General features: G+C 45.3%; 1 protein-coding gene across 1 annotated transcript in view; it reads left to right on the top strand.

The window, feature by feature from the left end:
- The window catches only part of LOC147690066 (cholesterol 24-hydroxylase-like), a 223,272-nt gene that overhangs the window by 39,074 nt on the left and 161,944 nt on the right, over positions 1–22,254 (top strand). The gene's annotated exons all lie outside the window — the stretch shown is intronic.

Genomic DNA, 22,254 nt, shown 5'->3' on the forward strand with positions numbered 1-22,254 from the left:
TTTTACGTTTAGCACTTCATGCACATGTGTTTTCCTGCTCTCGTCCCCTCCAACCTGTGGGGTGCTTCCCGCTCTCTTTCCCACTCTTGCACATCATTTGCTCTCCAACACCCAGGTCCTTCAACAATTCCCCAACCCCTACCTTTATAGGTCTCACTTTGCATCATGTAATGTGACCACATGCATCACCATGTTGCTTCAAACATTGCAGACTACCGAAGAGCTTAGAAAACGTAGAAAATAATATTTTCTAAACTTTCCGGGTACTGCCATGTTTCATTGCCACTTGGCATCACGCAACATGGCAGTAAATAGAGAACTAGGGAGTATATAAAACAATGATTTTTTAATAATTTGTTTTATTTTAGTCTAACACAAACTTGTTATAGCTTAGGTGTTTTATTGCATCATTGAAATTCGCATAAGAAAACTGTCTCGTGACAGGACATATCCATGAAGAAACATGTAAATGTAAATGTATTGGCATTTATATAGCGCACTACTTACCCGTAGGGTCCCAAGGCGCTTCAACCGCTGCGAAACCCTTCCTGGCTTCCCTGAGAGATGGTCCCTTAATGGGTATCTCCAGGGTGAGACCAGGCATCCCCGGCGGTCTGGTGGGGCCGTTAGTGAAGATGAGGCAAGCTAATGCCCAGAGTTGCCGAGTGTGATCGCTGATCAGAGTGGGCACCGAGGCGAGAGAATTATCGAGTCCGCTGACCCTGGTCCAGAAACCTGCCGCGCCGGGAATCGAACCCTGGTCCCGGGCCGTCCTCTGCTCTCGGTTCTGCCGCCTCTAACCAGTGAGCCACACTACTTCACTAATTGGACACATCTAGGCTACCTCGTTGCCCCATTGACTTCTAGCAGTTTCACAACGTTTCCATACCTGTAGAAGAAACAAGGGGATGCGGGCACCCCTCAATCGTAAACTAAATCCACAAATCTTTTTCACATTTGCCCCATAACTTGTTATATATTTCTTGGGCACCCTCTACTCCCATGCACACGTTTTTCCTCTGACCAACACTAATCCATGTTGGCTTTCCATTTTTTACTTAATGTTGAAACCTCCTTACGGCCCGGACTCGAGCAATGTCTCTACGTGCTGTCATTAGTCCCATGGTTCAGAATTTCTTGAGTTATGCTGAGGGGGCCTCTTCTGCTAATACCCATAGTAAGGAAAATTTTGACCTCCTTCCACACCCGTTACTTGTGATAGGCATCCTTTGAGCCCCAAAACCTCTCTAATCTGTGACACGTTCCTATCGTATAAAATGAAATGCTGTCTTGTCCAAAGCCTCTTAAAAGAAGTTGATTGCAGCTCATGAAAATCTTACTAGTGGACCTTGGTATATTCAAACCTCTGCAGTATTTTAAGCTTTACCTTGTATATTAGAGCCTGTGCAGTATTTTAGGCTGTATCTAGGGAAAGCATGCTCTGATCGAAACTTTTGTGGGGCATTGGATCACCCTATCCCATTTCCAATCTTCAATAGCACCCACGACGTTCTCCCATATGTCCCTTGACATGTCGGGTATATCATTTATCAGAGTTTTATATGTCAGCGTGGTGGCATTTTTTTTAGGCGGGCTTCCAATAACAACAGGGCTTGTAGCCTGGAGTACTTGTTTCAGTGCGCAAGCCCCCAGTAACAACTGCATGAATCAAAGGTTTGGATCACTGGGAGTGTATTTCCTCATCAATCAGGAAACTTATCATTTAATTTTCAATCTTACTTTTGATCCACATTCTTATATCTGCACTCCTTGCTACACCCAAGTCTTTCTGCCATCAGGAGTAACAATGCTGAGGGGTGGACAAGGCTTTTAGAACCTTAGATCCATAATCTATAGTGTCTCTGGCAGGTGCCAGGATGAAGCTTTGATTGTACACATGACTCCTAGGGGAATGTTCGAAGGGTTGATGACAATGCCTCTTTGCTTATCCTATTTTACACATACAACGGTACAAATCATGGGAACCTGTAGAGAACGCTAGGTGCTTCGTCAATCGCTACCTTAATGCTAGAACTTAATATAGATGCAACACATAGGGTGTCATAATTGAACAGGTGAAACTCCTCTGTGGTCTTAAGCTCAGTTTCTAATTCAGGCTATTCTAGCCAGACACATCACACTATTTTCTGATGTTCCAATTGAATTTCTGCTGACACAGACACAAGACTCAAAACCATACATCTACATTCACCTTGTGTGTTTAGTCCTCACAAAAACAGCTGATCTCGCCTTGTACAGGTGGAGTAAAGCATTCAAATTCCCATCTATCCCACTGATGTAATATAATATTTAGGGGCAATAGTATCAAAGTTTAGTCTCCCTACAACAATTTTGCTACCTCGTATTCCGTTATACCATGAAAAGATAACTCATTGCTCAACCCTTTATCCCTCTGTACATTAAGCCAATCTGAGTATTACATTACACACAAAGAATGGGGCAGGGTGTTACTGTCTGATGCACCCATTGTATAGTGCACTATTCCACCACCTCATGGCTGGGTCTGAAAAAGTCCCAAAGCACTAGAAGTCAGATTTTTATGGCCTGAGGCATACAGAACAGAGGTGTTCTATTCTTGGGTCAAATTCCCACCTGCAGATGCAATCACACATACATTTCATTCATATACACCAGATGAAATACCAGAAGAATACTGCCCATATGAGGACATAGAAGTCCAGTTAACTTACTAAGAACATATAAATTGGTTTAAAGGCGCCCTCCCCATACCACAGAATGATTGAGACTCGTTCCTCTCAGCAGAGACAAAGCGACTTGGCCAGCCGTAGCTGCTTGCACACTGCATCCAGACATTGAGACACTGCCCTCAGTAGACTTATGTCCACTTCACAAAGAAATAATAAAACTTTACAGAAATCTTACACAGTTCCTAATGCGAACACTCACACTTCAACCTACAAGGGTTACTCAAACAGGTCAACTACAAGGGAAAATCCCTCCACAAACGCTGATTGCGATTATGGGAAGAATGCCCACTAAACGTGAGCAAATGCTATTCTGGATAGCACAGGCAATAGCACAGCTTGAGGCAGTTTTTCCACATACTGGCCCGCAAGAAAAACATAGAATACTGACAATTTGCGCACCAATGGGGATAGCTCCCCCGATAGAGGATTGTACCACTTGGGGTGCAGTCTTCGCCACCGTTTATTCCTTGACACATGATACCCCCTCAATAAGAAGTATTGAAACAGTCATATCAGAAGTATTGAAACAAATACAGAACGAATGCGGGCAGAACCTGCCCTGGACTTAAGGATGAAATTACTAGGCAGTTTTGCCTAAGTGTCCACAATTATGATAGCTAATATAAAAGGAGAGGCTGCAGTGGTAGCTATACGCCAACGCCTGAGGGAATGCACTCCTGCACAACAGGAGCGAGAATTACCTAAAATGATCGAAGAAACCTAAGCTTCGCTGTGAAGAGATAATTTGTGAGCTAGACCAGTGAAACCACAATTAAGGGTTAATCATGATAAGGATAACTCAAAGCAAGCACCCGATGTTGCAGGGATTCTGCTCAGACACAGAACTGTGCACCGAGACCCACGACCTCAGTGAATTATGGTGGACCAAAATACTCACCTCAGTACCTAGAAACCCAAACTGACTAGCATCAGTGTCACATTAGCTCTTCGTCCTATAGCAAAGTAACCAATGATTAGACAACCCACAACATGCGACTTAGGTTATACTCAAATGGTGGGAATCAAGAACACTCATTTGTTATTCTCATACTAGTCCACAACATGGGTAAAAAAGAGACACTGTAAAGTTTAAAATGTTTATTTTTAACGTTGTGCTCTAAATGCAGTGTTTTTGTGAGCATAAGCAGGCATATAATTGAAAATAATACAAGCAGCATTGTCACAATTCCATAAAACACAAAAAGGGAAATCATATTATAATGATGGTGGGAACAGGTCCTATAGTGCCCTGTATGCCACCCCCCCTAGCTAGGAACTATGTTTTATAAAATATAGAAGGTCTCTTAGGTTTGTGTGGGCGACCCCATACCTCTAAGATCAGCAGGAGTGTATCACATCAGGATCTGTAAAATCTCTCTGTCTCTTTGGAAACGGAATTCTTTCAAATGTGTAAAATCATGTGTGCAGTGCCCTATTAAAGGCGCAAGAATTCTAGCTAACTGCAGCGGCGTGTATGTTGTGGCTAAGTGTGAGCCAATCAGTCTGAACAACAGCTAAACATTGTTATGATAACCTAGGAGGCTTCAGAACTCACTGTGCAGACTAAGGTCGCAATGTAAGTCTAGGGATGTTGAAAACAAGCCCTTCTCATGTGAAGATATTCACGAATTCAAAACTTGCAATAACAGCTACCTGCAGTGTTGTGTGCAAAAGCAGCAAAAAGGCAAAACGGCGTTTAAACTTCTGATAAGCTTATGCTAACATAACAATGTGCGCAAGCAGAGGTCTGCCCACACTACACCGAATCTTCTAAAAAAGAAATGGGATAATAAAAAATCAAAAAACAAGCAGAATGAATCACAATCAGGGGGTGGGTCTCCTCAACAGGAACCCTCCGACAGGAAATATAACCTTAGGAACCGTGAAACTATTCAGGAACCCGACAGGTATCAGGCTACTGATACACGTCCCTCCTGTTCCTTTGAGGGTTTATCCAAACACTTCGAGAGAGAGAAGGACGGTCTGAACGCAGATCAGAAGAGCAAGCAAAACCAAGAGAAGCATATCACACTTTTACATTATCAAACAAGAAGACCTCTAAACCTCAATTTAAAAAGAAGAACGTAGCTGGCCTTAAAATAAGAAATGCCCAGGCTACTGAGGACTCAACTTCTGAACGGGGAATGGGCTCTGACAATGCTAGACAGCGCAGCAGAAGTAACAATAGCTCACCAGAACCTGATGGAATTTCAGCTGACAGCAGCATTAAATGAGCTTATCACGGTGGAAACACCTGATACAGGTGTAAGTGTCCCCCATCATTTACACAAAAAAAACTCTAAATGGAGGGGAACATACCCTGAAAAGTGAAAGGCATCATTCTTTCTGAAAAAGATTGGCCACCTGAGTTTGTTATGGATTGCCCAAAGGGAGAAACTGTAATATTACCAATCTTCACCGACCTGGTTCCCGAGTCACTAAAACATTCATATGCGCAGGAGTGGGTGGCAGAACTCGCTCCTTCATTATATCCCAATCATGTAGGGTGGGATGTTGAGTCACCTCACCATGAAATCCCAGTTAAAACTACTCCAACTCTACAGAGACAGTACCCAAAAAAACATGACGTGAAAAAGCAAGTCAGGGATATCTTAAATCAACTTGAATATCAAGGTGTTATTGAAAATTGCACCTCTTCAATGAATAATCCTTTGTTTCCCGTAATGAAACCCAACAATTCATACAGTCTAGTTTTAGACTACCGATATTTGAACGCATGCACAAAGGTATTTGCAGTACAAAATGTACACAGTTTTGCATTAATGAATAACATTGTGCTGAAGAAATACAAAACAACACTAGATATCTTAAATGGATTCTTTTGCCAAAATATAGTGCCTGAGAGCAGATACTTGACAGCATTTTCGGCCCTAGACTGTGAGCGTCAATTATGTAAATTGCTCCAAGGGTATAAGAATAGCCCTGGGTTGTTGTGAGCAAGAGTATCAGAGTAACTTCACAATTTGGATGAGGAGGCATTGTCCTATGTAGACGATATTTATCTGATGGACAATGAATTATTGGATTGTTTGAATAGGTTGAACAGCATAATTCTGGGGTTCGCCTCTGAGGACTACAAATTTAATTGCCCATCTCAATGTCTTATTTTCAGGATATGAGCTCTCAATTGAAGGGAAAAGCCTAGCAGCTAATTTATTGGAAAAAATGTGCGCTGCTCCATTCGCCAAAGACTCTGAAATATCTACAGTCTATTTTAGGATTCCTAAATTTTGGCAGAACATACATTTTGGATTATGCAGAAAAAGTAAAACCTTTCTACAACTTAATAAAACCTGATTTTTCAGTTCATCATTGAACACAGGAACACACAAAAATTCTCAGTTCCTTACAAGCTGACATGATAGCTTCCAAACAAGAGTAAACACTATGAACTTGGTGATCCGTGTAATCGCTGGTCAATCCGGGTACACGTACCTCACCTTCAATGAAGGTGAAACTGTATCCATTGCATACAAATCTCATTTGTACGCAAACGCTGAAATGCGTTTTGCATCAACTGAAAAAATACTGACTTCTATAGTGAGAGAAAGAGCATTAGCACAGGGGAAATGCATAATTGTCGTGACTCCTGTACCAACCTTAGAGGCTGTTACAAAAATGAGTGTTCCAAACGTAAAAGCACTGCATCCACAATGGATACAATGGTCTAACTCTCTCACTGCAACAGATGTAGACTACAAATTTAACTCTATATTAAAAACACAAGAATTCCTGCAGTACACCAAGAATATCCTATTCTGAATGGAATAATAACTCTATATCCGTATAAATACATAATTTACACTGATTGTTCTGCTCATCCTGCCGTAGGAAGTAAACAGCAATGCAGCGCTGCATGTGCGATTGTAGAGGGACTTATGTGGGACGGTACGTTCTGTCCCAGCAACACGCAGATGCAGTCTATAGGAGCCCACACGGCACAGCTGGCAGAACTAAAAGCTCTGACACTGGCACTAAAAAGTACAGATCAGGAATTCCCCACACTCATTGTGTGTGATTCATTTTACTGTGTCCAGTCCTACAATGAATACCTTCACTATTGGGCCAAAATGGGTTTAGAGATTCCAAAGCTTGAGAAAGAAAGCACAAGGTTCTTTGGGAACAAGTGGCAGAGCTGAAAAAAGTCATTGAGTCATCAGTGAGTTGGTGTGCACATTGAACGGGATTGACTGCCTGATGAAGCCACCAAGGCGACAGTGAAAACTGCTGCTGTTGCTGCACTCACTATTTCTAGCAAAAGACTAGATGGACAGATAATGGTAGCTGTCAACGCTACGCGTAGTAACAGCTCAGCCTTGCCAAAAGGCATTCCACTCAAGTACTCCTACAAGTTAGATGCACAAATATATTCCGTTTGCTCAAACTCCAGCAGTGGGCGATAGAGTAATACCAAACATGGATCGCAGATTAGGTTTAATTCTAGCTGCACACGAGGGACTGGATTCAGCACATGCAGTTATTACTGCAACAGTTTCAATTCTGAAACAACGTCAGCAGATGAAGGGTTCCACCGTAGCACGTCCGCCACAAACACCACTACTGATATCAGACAGACCTCTTGCTTGTGTCTGTTTGGACTACTGAGGCCTCTTACAATCTGACGGGCTTACAGGTATATCCTGGTGGCAGTGGATTCATGCTCTAGATCCCTGTGGGTTTGGCCACAGTGCTCGGCTGATGCCCGAACTGTTATCAGACTGAAAGACTAATAATGTTTGAAGATTCTACCATTAGACGTGAAGGAGTTACCAACAATGGAATGGAACCTGTACCTGTTGAAATTGAACAGCTACAAAAGACAAATGAAACACAGATCTCAATTTTTCCTAATACTGACATCTAAGTGAATATGTCTGAAACGAGTCTTCTGCCAGTGCTACAAAACCTGCTAAGCTACCAAAGATAGATTGAGACGGGTCTGGCTATATCATCGATTTTTAAAGCTTTTCCCTGGATCCAAGTGAACCTGAGTCACCACCAGATTCTGTTTCTCATAAAGAAAACATATATGATATCTATTATTGGCTGAAAAAGACGTATTTCTCCCTGGCTACAGCTCTGGATTGCAGCTGGTGTACTTTTCCTGGTCCTCTGGATAGGTATAGTGACTGTCTTTTTCCTGCTTTTGAATGAACATTATCTCCCAGAACGCTTCACTGTACCACATGTGAACTTGGTTCTGAAACCAAATACATTTCATTGTGAACAAAGAGACCTGTCCTTTGTGAACATTTCAGCAGTTCCCGTTCCTGAAGGAAGAGTTTGGGATGGGGTATCATATGATGTATTTGGGCACACTAAACTTTTGAAAATATCACATTTGTTTAAAATTTAATTGAATGATATCATCACCTCCAGTACTTTATCTAATGATTGGGACTTTGAAACTGTAAATACTGTGCTGTGTGATTTAGAACAATCTGCTGCATTCTCAAGTAATGAATTTTATGATTATACATCTGATTTTGACACCATGTATTGTTACCATTACTATGGTCATTATTTCTTGCACAAAGCGAGTATCTCACATAATGTTTTCACTTACCATCAATGGGAACATTGTCCGACACCACAGAATAATAATAATAATAATAATAATTATTATTATTATTATTATTATTCACAAACGTTTGCACAGAAATTTGCATATTTTTCTGGTTTTATATGCTCACCAACACAAAACAGACATACTCTAATTCCTTTATTTCCCAGCTGTCTTCACAAGGTTTTGACTTTTGGAGGGACACCATAGACACCAAATATGTCTGTCTAGGGGACTAAAGATTGGCAAGTTCAGGGAACTGAGGTATTATTTAGAGGATGCCTCATACCACAGCAGATAATCTTCCTGACCAACACAGTGCAACAAACCTCCAATCTTGGACCAGCCAATATCAAGGACTTGAACACACCTCGCATTCCCTCACCCACACACTTTAAGGGGTGGCAAATTATACACAACATAGTGAGGATATGCTAAATGACATTATACATGATGGTTCATACAGTTCTTCAGACCCCAATTGGAAAAGATGGTTGGTTTGGCCTATTGACACAAATAAGTGTCTGTCATGATTCAGAGTTCTCACCGAAGGGTTTAGTATCCATAGGCCTGACCAAAGCTATGTACAATCAGAACACACACGGTGATGACATCTTACAGTGTTGGGAAGTTGTGCCTAGAGTGGCTAAAAACCTCAACTCTGTCCCAGGTGAAACAGCACTTGTCCTTACGCTCTGATGACATGGATTATAGGGATTTTTTGTTAGGTCCCCAGAAACCATGTCGTAAGCGCTTTTTATATCCTATTTACAACAAAGTATGGAAAATCTCTCAACTCTAGGCTGCGGAGAGATTACGTGAGCTTGACAGGGTCAACCTAAAAAAAGCTTTGGCAGCAGTCGACAATGGCATTACTACACTGACATCCAGGATTTATTCACTGGACAACATTGTATCTTCTGCGATAGATATAACGGAACAGGACCTGTCTATTCTTCAACATGGGCAATCCCAGTTGTGATCCATTCTATTATTAAGCTGGACTCTACACTCATTGTTCTCTGGTCACGTGCCCTGGCTGTATATCAACAGTACGTCTCTGTTTTCCGCATACAACCTGATGGAAAAACAGACAACTATGGCAAGTAGAGATGCAAAATATACTATGCTACACATTGAAAAATTGGACCAATTACCTTTTACCATGACTGAGTTACCTTCCACAGAATGGTTAATCCATGGCCACATTACACTGCCAGTCAAGACATTCCAATTTCAATACTGTCTACAGCCTCACCAGATAGGCAGATACAAAGTGATGGGAGAGGGCTACAATCATGAATCTTGAGAATTACCATACAGATTTAGATGCAGGAATAGGGATTCTGAAGTTTTTCTCAGCGGTTCAGATTGTGAGAGTTCTTTAAGCGGGGCTCTAATTCGTCAGGATATTATGCTCCACAGAGCCTGTAATGCTTCGGTTGGAAACCTATCATGTCACTTGAAAGGATCCCCGGCTGCCTTGATTCATCCGGTGTTCCAAACTGCTCCCAAATGGGAGTTATTTGATGTTGAATGATCAAGGTTGTTGTGGGATTCTGCCAGGCATTGCATATCTGGTCACAGTAAGTTCTAGGGTTTCTTGTTGCATGCAAGTATTGTTTCCACTCACTTACACATTCAGGGAGGTCCCGGCTATGGCCTTCATTGAATGTTTTCCATATGCAGTTTGATTTTCTGAGCAGACTGAAAGCCATACTTTAACAGAAGAATGTGGCCTTAACCTCAGCCCGAGAGACTTTTGAGCTCCAGGTTGCAAGGACTTCGGCTGAGATACAGGCATTAGTCCTAACTAACTCCCGCTCCATTTTGTGGAAATGGTACATTGTATCTTGAGCATGTCTGATATGAGTGGGATAGTAAACCTATTACATAGCATAGGTTCTGGGCTACTAAGTACCTTTCAGACAATTTTCAGAGTCATTCCATCATTAATACACTCCGTATTGGGAAGCGTTTTAGAAGGGCTTCTGCTGGTCCTACTCCTTGTAGTGGGTATCCTGGTTTTAAATTTCCTGCTATACAATGGACATCCCAGCCTTCCAAGAGATGGAAAAAGCACTTCTAGTGCGATGTTGCCATGAATGCATGGTACTCCATCTGGACACACCTCGGCTTCGGGAGTTAGGTGAGCATTGGTTCCTATCGTTCAAATAAGTCTGGGTTGACTGCGTCTTGCCTGTGTTCCACTGCCTGTTCTGTGGAAACGAATGTGTGTCAGACATTTGTCTAACACTTCCATCAGTTGTGTCTCTGGACGTGGACGTACAGCTGGACCCATTAAAGGCCTACATAATGCAGTGTCCTTCGCGTATTCCAATGTTGATGTTGGCATTCTTAGAGCCACCATGGGATGCTTCAGCTTCTGCGGAACGGACAATGGCTCTATAGGTGTTGAGTGTTCCCTCAGAGGCCGCTGTGGGAACCGCAGAAGATCGCCTTTGCTCAGATCCAAGAGGTGTTACAGAGACCACCGACTGCAAAGGCAGCAGTGATGTTGCGTCTCCCACACAGGACACATAAACATTTGGCTTTCCGTGTGCTGGGAACAATTCGGCCTTTTTCAAAACAATCCAATTTGTAATTCAACCACACCATTTTTTGTTTTGTTTTCCTCTTGCTCTTACTGGGGACTATGACTTTCAGCATGCTCAGTCGGTCTGCCAGTATATTGACTATTTAAAGGACTTATAGAACTTTGTTAACTTTTGCATCGTTTTTAACACATACCATGTTTTTCAGATGTTTTTATACTCATATTTTAGAAATATGTTTGATGTTTTTTAAACAGGCATATGTTATCATTTGTTACTTTGTCACCCAGTTGGATGAATAGTTGGTGTTTTGATCCCCAATGTACCCCAATATAGGCCTAGGTAGTTGCACAAACTTCTACCCACATTGGTCCTATCTTGCTCTACATAACGGCTATGTTGCTGACCTTTTACCTAGTTAGATGCCGAATAAATATTGTGTAGTTTTCTTTGAAAACTATCCTAATTTATTATGCATAGGATTCTTAGTATCACAGCAGGATTACCATCTTCTGCATTATAACTCTGTATAAAAGTCACCACTATCATCATCCTTGGCCGACAGTCCCACTGTACCATGACACATCTAGGTAGATCCCCTGAGGGTACCTTTTCAGGTATATAAGTACCACATCTTGGCTGGAAAAACCAGAGGAGAAGCTTCCATTCTGACATAAGACGCTGACACGAGACGCTGAAGTCCCTGCATGCAGACACTCCAGCATGCAGTTGTCTGACCTCCCTTGCGGAGTGTCCAACTTGAGACCAAGACGGGGTACTTCGTTCTCTCACATCAGGTAATGGGGTGGGCTCTTTCCTAGTGGGATACTTGGATATATATATATATATATATATATATATATCAATGCTCAAAGGTGTCCACCTTTGAGTAGCACGCGAACAGCAGCTTGGTTTATGTATAGGTGAGGACGGGGATCCACTCGTAGACGCCGCTCCGTACGGGATCTGCCCGACGCGTTTTGAAGCTCCATATGCTTCTCTTCAGGGGCTTTAACGGAAGCGGTGTGCGCAACCGCCGACCCACTTCCCCATTTTATATATAACACACCCACCGATGGGAGGCTCAAATGAGACTGTGCAATCTGGGAAGTGTGGTCCGGGAAGCACACAATCAAGTCCTGTATGGACTCCACCAGTGGGCCCGTCCTCGATTCCAAGTACGACTGCTGCTTCACTTTCGTGACCCCCAGGGTACCGGGGTGGTGCATACTCCGCGGCTGGACGGCCGCGTATAAATCAATGCTCGAAGGTGTCCACCTTTGAGTAGCACGCGAACAGCAGCTTGGTTTATGTATAGGTGAGGACGGGGATCCACTCGAAGACGCCGCTCCGTACGGGATCTGCCCGACGCGTTTTGAAGCTCCATATGCTTCTCTTCAGGGGCTTGAACGGAAGCGGTGTGCGCAATCGCCGACCCACTTCCCCATTTTATATATAACACACCCACCGATGGGAGGCTCAAATGAGACTGTGCAATCTGGGAAGTGTGGTCCGGGAAGCACACAATCAAGTCCTGTATGGACTCCACCAGTGGGCCCGTCCTCGATTCCAAGTACGACTGCTGCTTCACTTTCGTGACCCCCAGGGTACCGGGGTGGTGCATACTCCGCGGCTGGACGGCCGCGTATAAATCAATGCTCGAAGGTGTCCACCTTTGAGTAGCACGCGAACAGCAGCTTGGTTTATGTATAGGTGAGGATGGGGATCCACTCGTAGACGCCGCTCCGTACGGGATCTGCCCGACGCGTTTCGAAGCTCCATATGCTTCTCTTCAGGGGCTTTAGCGGAAGCGGTGTGCGCAACCGCCGACCCACTTCCCCATTTTATATATAACACACCCATCGATGGGAGGCTCAAATGAGACTGTGCAATCTGGGAAGTGTGGTCCGGGAAGCACACAATCAAGTCCTGTATGGACTCCACCAGTGGGCCCGTCCTCGATTCCAAGTACGACTGCTGCTTCACTTTCGTGACCCCATCGGTGGGTGTGTTATATATAAAATGGGGAAGTGGGTCGGCGGTTGCGCACACCGCTTCCGTTAAAGCCCCTGAAGAGAAGCATATGGAGCTAAAGCCCCTGAAGAGAAGCATATGGAGCTTCGAAACGCGTCGGGCAGATCCCATACGGAGCGGCGTCTACGAGTGGATCCCCGTCCTCACCTATACATAAACCAAGCTGCTGTTCGCGTGCTACTCAAAGGTGGACACCTTCGAGCATTGATATATTGATATATATATATATATATATATATATATATATATATATATATATATATATATATATATATATATATACATACATATACATACATACATCCTAGGTACACATGGGTACCTCTAGTTAGGGTTTGCATCTTAGGAGTACGCATGATTACTGCTATGTAGCTATATGCCTGCATATATTCACAGTTTTAGCACCATAATAGAATTCTACCTTTTTATTTACTCTGTCGGTGTTTGTAATCTTATATATCTGTTTCTGTCTAATGGTTGTCGCAGCACATGTATTTATACTAGAATGATGATGGTTCAATAAATACTTATGGAAAATTTCTCCACGTTTTATTCTGTGTTTTTTTCTCTGAGACAAAGTGAGCACGCGTGACTGAGTGAAAAGTACTGTACTGTTTCCATGATTCCTGAGGGGTCAGGGTTTGTCATGTTTGATAGTTGCCTGAAACTATTCACTCCTTGGTAAGGTTGGAAGACTTATAGTGGCACTGTGAGCTAGCTAGTCTACAGGCTAACATATCCTTTGGGTTGTCTGGAATCAGTCTGGACACCAATCCCTTAGTTTATGTTGTCTAAATGCGCAGATCCTATATAGGTTTGTAGGAACTACACAGCAGTCTCCAGGAGGGGACCAAACCATTTACGAAAGAAGTGGAATACGAACTGCGTTTGAAGTCAAGATTTGACCCGGAAGACTCAGAAGAGCTGGTGACTCAAGCAACCACCCGAGCTAAGTACTGAAGAACCCCAAGGAGGTTGTGTACAGAGTGGAAACTGAGCTACGTACTCAATGCAGGTCAATAGAGAAGTCATGGTTGCAGTTTTGAAGAAGAAGGGCCCTTCTAAGTGGACCCTGAAGAAGCCCAGTGGAATATGGAAGGTTGGAGAGCCGCCCCACCCTTGGATTTCCCAGGAACCAGGATACCTACACCAGGGAAGCCTGGTGTATAGGTGTGAAGTGACGTCAGGAACCGCCATACACCACATTGGAGGACTTCAGTGAAGATGCCGCTGGTAAAGAAGGTGAAAGAGTCCAGTGGAACCCAATGATGGATTCTTGAAGGGAAGTACCTGCAAGCAGAGGCGACAGAGTCTATGCCACTCAGGAGTGACCATGATGCACGGAAGAACAATGACCACCGATGATGGAAGATGCATGAGAGTTGACAGTGACCTTGTTGCTGCAGCTCTAAGGACCAGGTGATGCTATGGAAGACCATGAGTCGTTCACGAGCTGTCCCACGTTGGAAGTCAAGAACCAGGGGTCGGGGTTCGGCGGAAGCACCAACAAACCTTGACAGCAGCAACAGATGTGGTAAATGAAGAAGGTGCAGAGTCAGGACCAGCAAGGTCTAAGGGACTCACCAAGCGTAGGAGAGTCAAAGCAGGCCTCGAGCAAGTAGGGGAGTCCACTGAAGCCAAAGAAGACCATCAAGAGGACCCACAGGCCGAAGGCACAGGAGTTGCAAGAGGACCTTGAGCAGCTCACCAAGGATGCTTGGTGAGGATGAAGCTCTTGATAGCAAGAGATTCTGGAGGCTGGAACTTCTTGTAGCCCAGAGATCTCTGGAGGACATAGTCAACAAGCCTTGGCAATGACAAGTTGATGCGTTGCACAGGGGTTCTGTTCCAGTGGTTCCGCCGAGGGATACTGGCCTCAAACTTTCAGAGAGGACAGATAAGGCCTTGAGGGAGTTGCAGAACCACCATCTGTGTTGCTGAGCCTTTCGGAGTCTGTGGGACCTCAGGAGTAGCAGACCGGTCAGCTGCTTTGCCTGCAGATGCAGAGGAGTGACTCCTTCACTCCAAGGGATATTACTTTGGGTGACTTTGATGCCCACACGCCTGGAGAAGAACCTAGATGAAGCACAGGCATAGAAGAAGCAGATGAATGACAGAACGAAGAGACCAGGAGCAGCAGAAGACTTCTTTGATGCAATCTTGGTTCCAGGAAAATTCCAACAAAGTCCAAGGTGCCCAGATGGTTGAAGTTGAAGTGGTTTTGGATCTGAATCTTGTCCCACAATGAATCTGAAGAGCAACCAACAGGTAAGCCCTTATGTACCCTAAGGAAAGGTTCAGGACGATTCAGGGATCCCTCTAAGAGGAGGGGCTGGACAGAGGGGAGGATACTTCCATGTCCTTCGTCCAGTTTCGCGCAAGAGCTGGAGCCAACGCCTACCTGAGCTGTTTTCGACTGGAGTATACAAAGATCGTACCATATGTGCCCCTCAAAGCAGTGTGGTGACACTGGCAAGCACCCCCACCCCAGCCCAATATACTAACTCCTGTCTGGGAGGCAGTCACACCTCCCTGTGAAAAGAAACCTATTTTTCTACCTTCCCCTGCTCAATTTCCACTCAGCAGCAGGAGGGCAGCATTGTGTCTGTGGTTGGCAGCATCACTAGCTTGCTGTTAGACCATGAGAGGCTAGTACCAGGAATACAGGCGGGCTCCCTAGCGGAGCTCACCAGTACATGGGATCCTACGTCCAACACTGGAATTGGTGTTGGGGTAGGATTCCAACATGTTTGATATCAAACAGGAGTGGTTTCGTGAAGCCAGTATATAGTTCGACATCTCGTAATTAACAGGATGTCCACTATATGTCTTAAATGTCTGACTGCACTTACAAAGCCTGGAAAATCGACTCCAGGGTTTGTAGGCGGTGTCTTACTCATGCAGGACACCCTCACACTTATAACCAAGCACCCTGCCCTGAGGACTGGAGAGCCTGCTGTAGGGGTGACTTATAGGTTTTAAGTGCAGTGACAACAGATATAAGGAAACTGGCTAGCACCAGCTAACACAGGATGCAATGGCAGGCCTGTAGTCACAGTTTCAGTGGTCTCTCATGGGTGGCATAATACATGCTGCAGGCCACGGGAGACCCATGGTATACCTATGCCCTGGGTACCTTACTACCAAATACTAGGGACTTAGAAGGGTGCACCAGTAGCTAATTGGGAAGGTACAAGAGTACTTACTATGCCAAATGTAGGGATGTAGCACAGTGACTGGGGTCCTGATTTGCAGGATCCAAGTCAGACTATTAAAAAAACAGAGCAACACCAGGCAAAAAGTGGGGATAAACCATGTTAGAAGAATCCTACCTTCCTACACTGTATCTCACAATTTAGTGTGAGTAGGTGTGATACTCATGATTGAACAGACTGTGCAGACACACTTTCTGTACAAGATACAGTTTGCCCATGATCATACCAGACAACCAGTAGTGGCTGAAAGTGGTGGGTCGAACCAGGGGTACGAAAAATCGAATTTACCTGCCACTTGTCTTTTTCCATTCTTCTGCTTTCTGCTGAATGCTGTGCACAGGTTGGGGCTCCAAGACTCCCCTACGGCCAATCCCAGTGCTTCTCTAAAGCTGAGTCAGCATGAGGAAAGTGCTACGATAGGCCTGAGCGGGCTGGTGTCCTGCCCCTGCAAGGACTGGGAGCCTGTGCCCGCTGTTCTCTGCACCCAGCAATGCAGCTTGGATTAGAGAAATGACAGTGTGCATATCTCTTTGGCAGTCCTAAAACGGCCGTCTTAACAGACCTGCGCACTGACATCAGTGCCAAACACTCCCTCTTCGTGCCTGTCATAAATTAGGCCCCACCCCCAAGATGCGGCCCTGAAATAAAAAAAAATAAAGTAAACCTGGATTATCATTTTATTTTTCTACAGCTGATGGCAGGGGGGGGCGACGCTCCTCCGCCAATACGGAGCAGCAGCCACTGCACACATCTGCTTGAAGATGCTTTTACACATAGTCTATTTCACTGAGTAATGCTTCAGTTGAACACTCATGAAATCAGCTTACACTGCACCAATGCAGGCTTCAAAACGAGGAACTAGTTTTTCATGTGCTAAGGCAGATCATGTTGGTCGAACACGCCTAAAGTATATTGATAGTTGCAGGAAGCTGGCTCTTTATATAATATATAAAAATGAGATACATCATGTGAAGACTCCTGGGGTTAACTTATGAGTGTACATGGGGATTTCTATGGCAAACCCAAGGTGCTCTGTTACAAGGTAGTGTGGTCGAGCAGCCTTAGGCTTCACACAGCGGAGTGCAAGACATCTGAAAATACACACACCAGCCAATAAATGAGACACACAACTCAAAAAGGAGATCCGCGCCAATTTATAAAAATAGCAAACATCTTTATAAATGTTTTGGCATCAAAAGAAAATCATTCATGTGAATAATTTTTTAAAGAGAAACATTTTTCAGTTCTAATTGTCAATTACAATTTTCAAATTCTACAATGTTCACCTGGTTATGGGAGGAAAATCATATGCAGTTCATCGGTTCTTGTCCGTGACTTACTGACCCTTGTCCAGGAGTTAAGGTGAGTGGTGGGCAAGGTTCAAGGCTCCACTAGCAGAACACCACCAGTGGCACTAGGGAGGCCGGGTGCAGTGGTGCCAAACAGCATCAGGTGTCCAGTGTTATCCAATGGGGAACGGTTGCAGTAGAAAGAGGATGAAAGAGGGGACTCTGTGACTAATCCAATGAAACCAACATGTGACTTTGGTACCTGAGATGTTGGGGGACATGGAGACACCTTTAGTCCTCTTCTCCTCTAGATGGGGCATCTGGGTGCAGAGGGTCTTTGGGGTGTCGGGTTTCTCCTTACAGTAACACTCGTGGTTGTGGGGGCCTGCCAACAGAAGCTACAGGCGATGTTGAGGCCACGAGGAGTCACTCCACAGTGGACTCAGTACCTTGTGGGCTTGGGTACCATGCTGATACCATTGGCCCACTTTGACATGGGCTGGGGGTTCGTGTGCAGTGCTGCTTGGCGTGGCAAGTTTTGGCGGGGCCAGAGTCCTCTTGGTCCTTCTTTAGCTGTCTGCAGGATGCCAGTGACAGTTCTGCTGACCCTTGGGAGCTCTTGGTTCCTGCGCGAAGGCTGGCAGGTCTTTTGGGCTTTAGGGACATAGTAGTTGCAGAACATGTCGACTTCTTGTGCAGCTAGCGAAGGCATGCAGGGTTGGCGCCAAGTCAGTTGCTGGGTCTTTTGTTCTTTCTGTACAGCCCTTCTCATCTGTCTTCTTTAACCCCTTCCACGCTCATGACAGGCACACTGGAGCTGTGCTCATGACAAGGTGAGCTCGTCATGAATAATGGGATCCTGCATTTCTCAGCGTACAGTGGGAATTGCCTTAGCATTCAAGGTGTTAAACACGTTGTCAGGATTTGCTCTTCTGTTGCCAGGGTCTCCCTAGTCTCGACCCTCTGTTACCTGAGAATTACCGCCCCATCTCCCTCCTGCCCTGGACCGCCAAGGTCACTGAGGCACACATGAATTCCATCTTGTCTGCTCACCTCTCTCGCAATAATATTCTTGACGAGAGCCAGAATGGTTTTCGCGCACAACACAGCACCGAAACTGCGCTGCTCTTTATGAGCGAACATCTGCGTTCGGTGCTGGATGCGGGGCAGACAGCGGCGCTCATCTTGTTAGACCTGAGCGCCGCATTTGACACGGTGTCTCATGACATTTTGTTGCGGAGGCTGGAGGAAGTGGGACTTGAGGGGAAAGCTCTTCAATGGTTCCACTCTTTCCTCTCGGACCGGTTTTTTAAAGTAGCTATCCCACCTGGTCAGTCCTCTTTCCACCCTTTGGGACTAGGAGTACCTCAGGGATCTGCGTTGAGCCCCACTTTGTTCAACTTGTATGTGAAACCGCTGGCTGCTGTAGTCAGACAAAGTGGTTTAACCATGACATCGTATGCCGACGACACGCAGCTGGCGGTGACACTCAGTGGGGACCCTGAGGTGACTGCCCCCAGGTTTCGCGCAGGGCTTTTAGTCGTGGCGAATTGGATGCGTATTAACTGTTTACAGTTAAACGCTAAGAAAACCGAAGTCCTGATCTTAGGAAAGCAAGCTGAATTGTGGGGTGACCAATGGTGGCCTCCTGAATTGGGGGTGACTCCCATCCCAGTTGCCGAAGTGAAGAACCTGGGGGTCTGGCTTGATTCCAATCTCTCTTTTACCAGCCATACTAAGAAGATCGCAGCTACCTGCTATGGTATTCTGCGAGGACTGAGACCAGTCCTCAAATTCTTCGACCCCCCTACTCGGCAACTGGTGGTCCAAGCCTCTATTCTCTCTCGGCTAGACTACGGGAGTGCTCTGCTGCTTGGTGTTAATCAGGCCGAGGCCACCAGACTGCAGAGGGTGCAGAATGCCGCTGCGCGGGCCATTGTGGGCCTCCCGAGACGGTGCTCTGTATCTGCAGTTCTGACCTCCCTTCACTGGCTGCCGGTCAGACAGAGAATCAAATTCAAGGCACTCTGTCTGACATTCAAGATCCTGAAATTTTCGTCACCTCCTGCCCTGACGGGTCTTGTTTCCCCGTATGTCCCCAGGCGGTCTCTCAGGTCGGAATCTCTTCATCTAGCAAGCACGCCTAGATTCAGACTGAGTAGGATGGGAGGTCGTTCATTTCGTGTCATGGCGGCTGGATTATGGAACTCCCTTCCTGTCCATATCCGTGCCCTTAACAGCCTGACTCTCTTTAGACGTGCGATCAAAACCCATTTGTTCACCTCTGTTGACTGATCTCCTCTCTTTTCAGCAGCGATTTGTTGTGTTGTGGTACTTGATCAGGCGCCAGGACGCCCCTTCGCTGGGGCAGCTGTGCGCCGAATAAAAGTTATTAACATAACATAACATAGGGGTGTGTAGGATGGTAGCCAATGGGCTACTGACCCTTGGAGTCACTAGGCCCCCTATGTTACCACTTCCTGTTGTAAGTGGGCATAATCCTGTCCCAGAATTCCCAAGTATGACATCACAAAGATGGCTACTTCTGAAAAACCATGTCAATCTCAGTTTAGCCCACCTTAGGGGTAGTACTAGCCTAGTGTTTGCATGCCTACCTGACCTGCTAATTTTCCTGCCTGTCCAAGTGCCAAAGGGGGCGCTGGAGAAGGGGGTCCAATTAGTCTCCTGTGAGGGGGAGCCAGGTTCGCATTTCAAAGGCATAAGCTCTTTGAAGCTTTCCAACCTACGAAGGCTAATCAGCAGGTCAAAGCAAACACAAGAAGATGGTGGACGGAATGCTGAAACTTTTCAGACACTCACCCCTAGTCACAGATCTGGGTTGAATCCATCATCGTTCTTTAGCTCACTTCGCCACCCCAATTCAGAAACAGCTATATGCAAATCAGTCTTGACCCTGTGCCTCATGGGAACAGTCCATCCCAAACTGCCAAGCCATGCCTTCCCTGGACCGCAAACAAGCATCCTGGGACCGGTTTCCCTGGACTGGAAACAAGCATCCTAGAACCAGTTTCAGGCTAAGCCCCCTCATCAGCCAGGCTAGCTTGAATCCAGTGGCAAAGTGCGCAAGGGACCCACGTCTGGGCATACCCTGCCAACTTAGGGCGAATACAGAAAACACAAGGAGATGATGGACGGAGTGCTGAAACTTTTCAGACACTCACCCCCAGTCACAGATCTGGGTTGAATCCATCATTGTTCTTTAGCTCACTTCCCCACCCCAGTTCAGCCACAGCTATATGCAAATCAGTCTTGACCCTGTGCCTCATGGCAACAGTCCAGCCCGAACTGCCAAGCCATGTCTTCCCTGGACTGGAAACAAGCATCCTGGGACCGGTTTCGGACTAGCAGCCCTCATCCGCCAGGTTAACTTGAATCAAGTGGCCAAGTGAGCAAGGGACCCACGTCTGGGTATACCCTGCCAACTTAGGGCGAACAAAGCAAACACAAGGAGATGATGGACGGAGTGCTGAAACTTTTCAGACACTCACCCCCAGTCACAGATCTGGGTTGAATCCATCATTGTTCTTTAGCTCACTTCCCCACCCCAGTTCAGCCACAGCTATATGCAAATCAGTCTTGACCCTGTGCCTCATGGGAACAGTCCAGCCCGAACTGCCAAGCCATGTCTTCCAGTGGTGGCTGGTGAAGTTTGAGATTGGTGGGGCTGGGATGCACGCGTGGGGCAGTGTTGGGGTTCACTCCAAGGGGACACAGCAGTTTTTGGGAGAACAGTTGCCATTTCCCGTGCAAATCTTTTTTTTAAAAAACCAATGGGATAAAATAATATATTTTCCAGCAAAATCTTCCAGCTTAATTTCCCAGAAATTGGCTGAAAGAATATGCATACAAGACTAAGTTTACAAAATATTTTTACACAATGACACTAGGACCATAATTTTTTTAAATATTTATGGCAATGTCTTCTCTTCATTGTTCCATCCTGCAGCTTCCAAGCACTTTTTAACGTATCTATTACAACAGAAACACTAATTGGGAAAGATACAGTGGTAAAACTGAACTTAATACACAGCTCACAATATTGGCTATAACCAGCAGTGCTACACAAACGCCACCTTTTTTTTAAAGAATTATTCTACTAAATTACATACATCAATTCATTTAATTTTGCCAAGCATTCACACGTACCACTGTCAGACATCTGCAGATTCTGCCTTTCACCTCAACTTTACATCATCATCAATCAAGAGGGATCTTCATTGGACATGGATGTTCACCACAACTGTGCAAAGGGCCGTCATAATTATAGTTCTCTAAGATGTGGTATTACTTAGGTAATTGACTGTTCCCATCTTAACACTGCAGTCCACTTTTGAGTAATCATGGAAGTTTAAAGGAAGATTGATGTCAATTTAACTGGTGGCTGCTAAACAGTTGTGGGACGCCATAATGAAATACATTAGTATATTTCACTAAATAATGCACTTACTACATAGGGATGATATGTTATGTTATATTAACCCATCTTATATAGCGCGACAGCTGCCTCAGCGAAGAGACGTCCCGGCGCTGTTGACAGCAAGACATAGAGGCAAAGGACTAAGCCTGGCGAAAGAGATAGGTTTTGATAGCCTTCCGAAACATCAGATAGTTGTCCAGACAGCGAATCTGGGAGGGCAGGGTGTTCCAAAGTTTAGCCGCTGGGCTGCGAAATGACCGTCCACCGGCACGTTTAACCGAGGGACGGTGACCATGCATTGCCCCAAGGAGCGCAAAAGGCGCAGAGGTGTATAGGGCACAAACAGACTGGCCAAGGTCCCCGGGGAGGAGGTCTTCAGAATTTTAAAGGGCAGGAAAGGGCCTTGAATT

The sequence above is a fragment of the Lissotriton vulgaris genome, chromosome 9 (assembly GCF_964263255.1).
Source record: "Lissotriton vulgaris chromosome 9, aLisVul1.2, whole genome shotgun sequence".
Classification (NCBI taxonomy): domain Eukaryota; kingdom Metazoa; phylum Chordata; class Amphibia; order Caudata; family Salamandridae; genus Lissotriton; species Lissotriton vulgaris.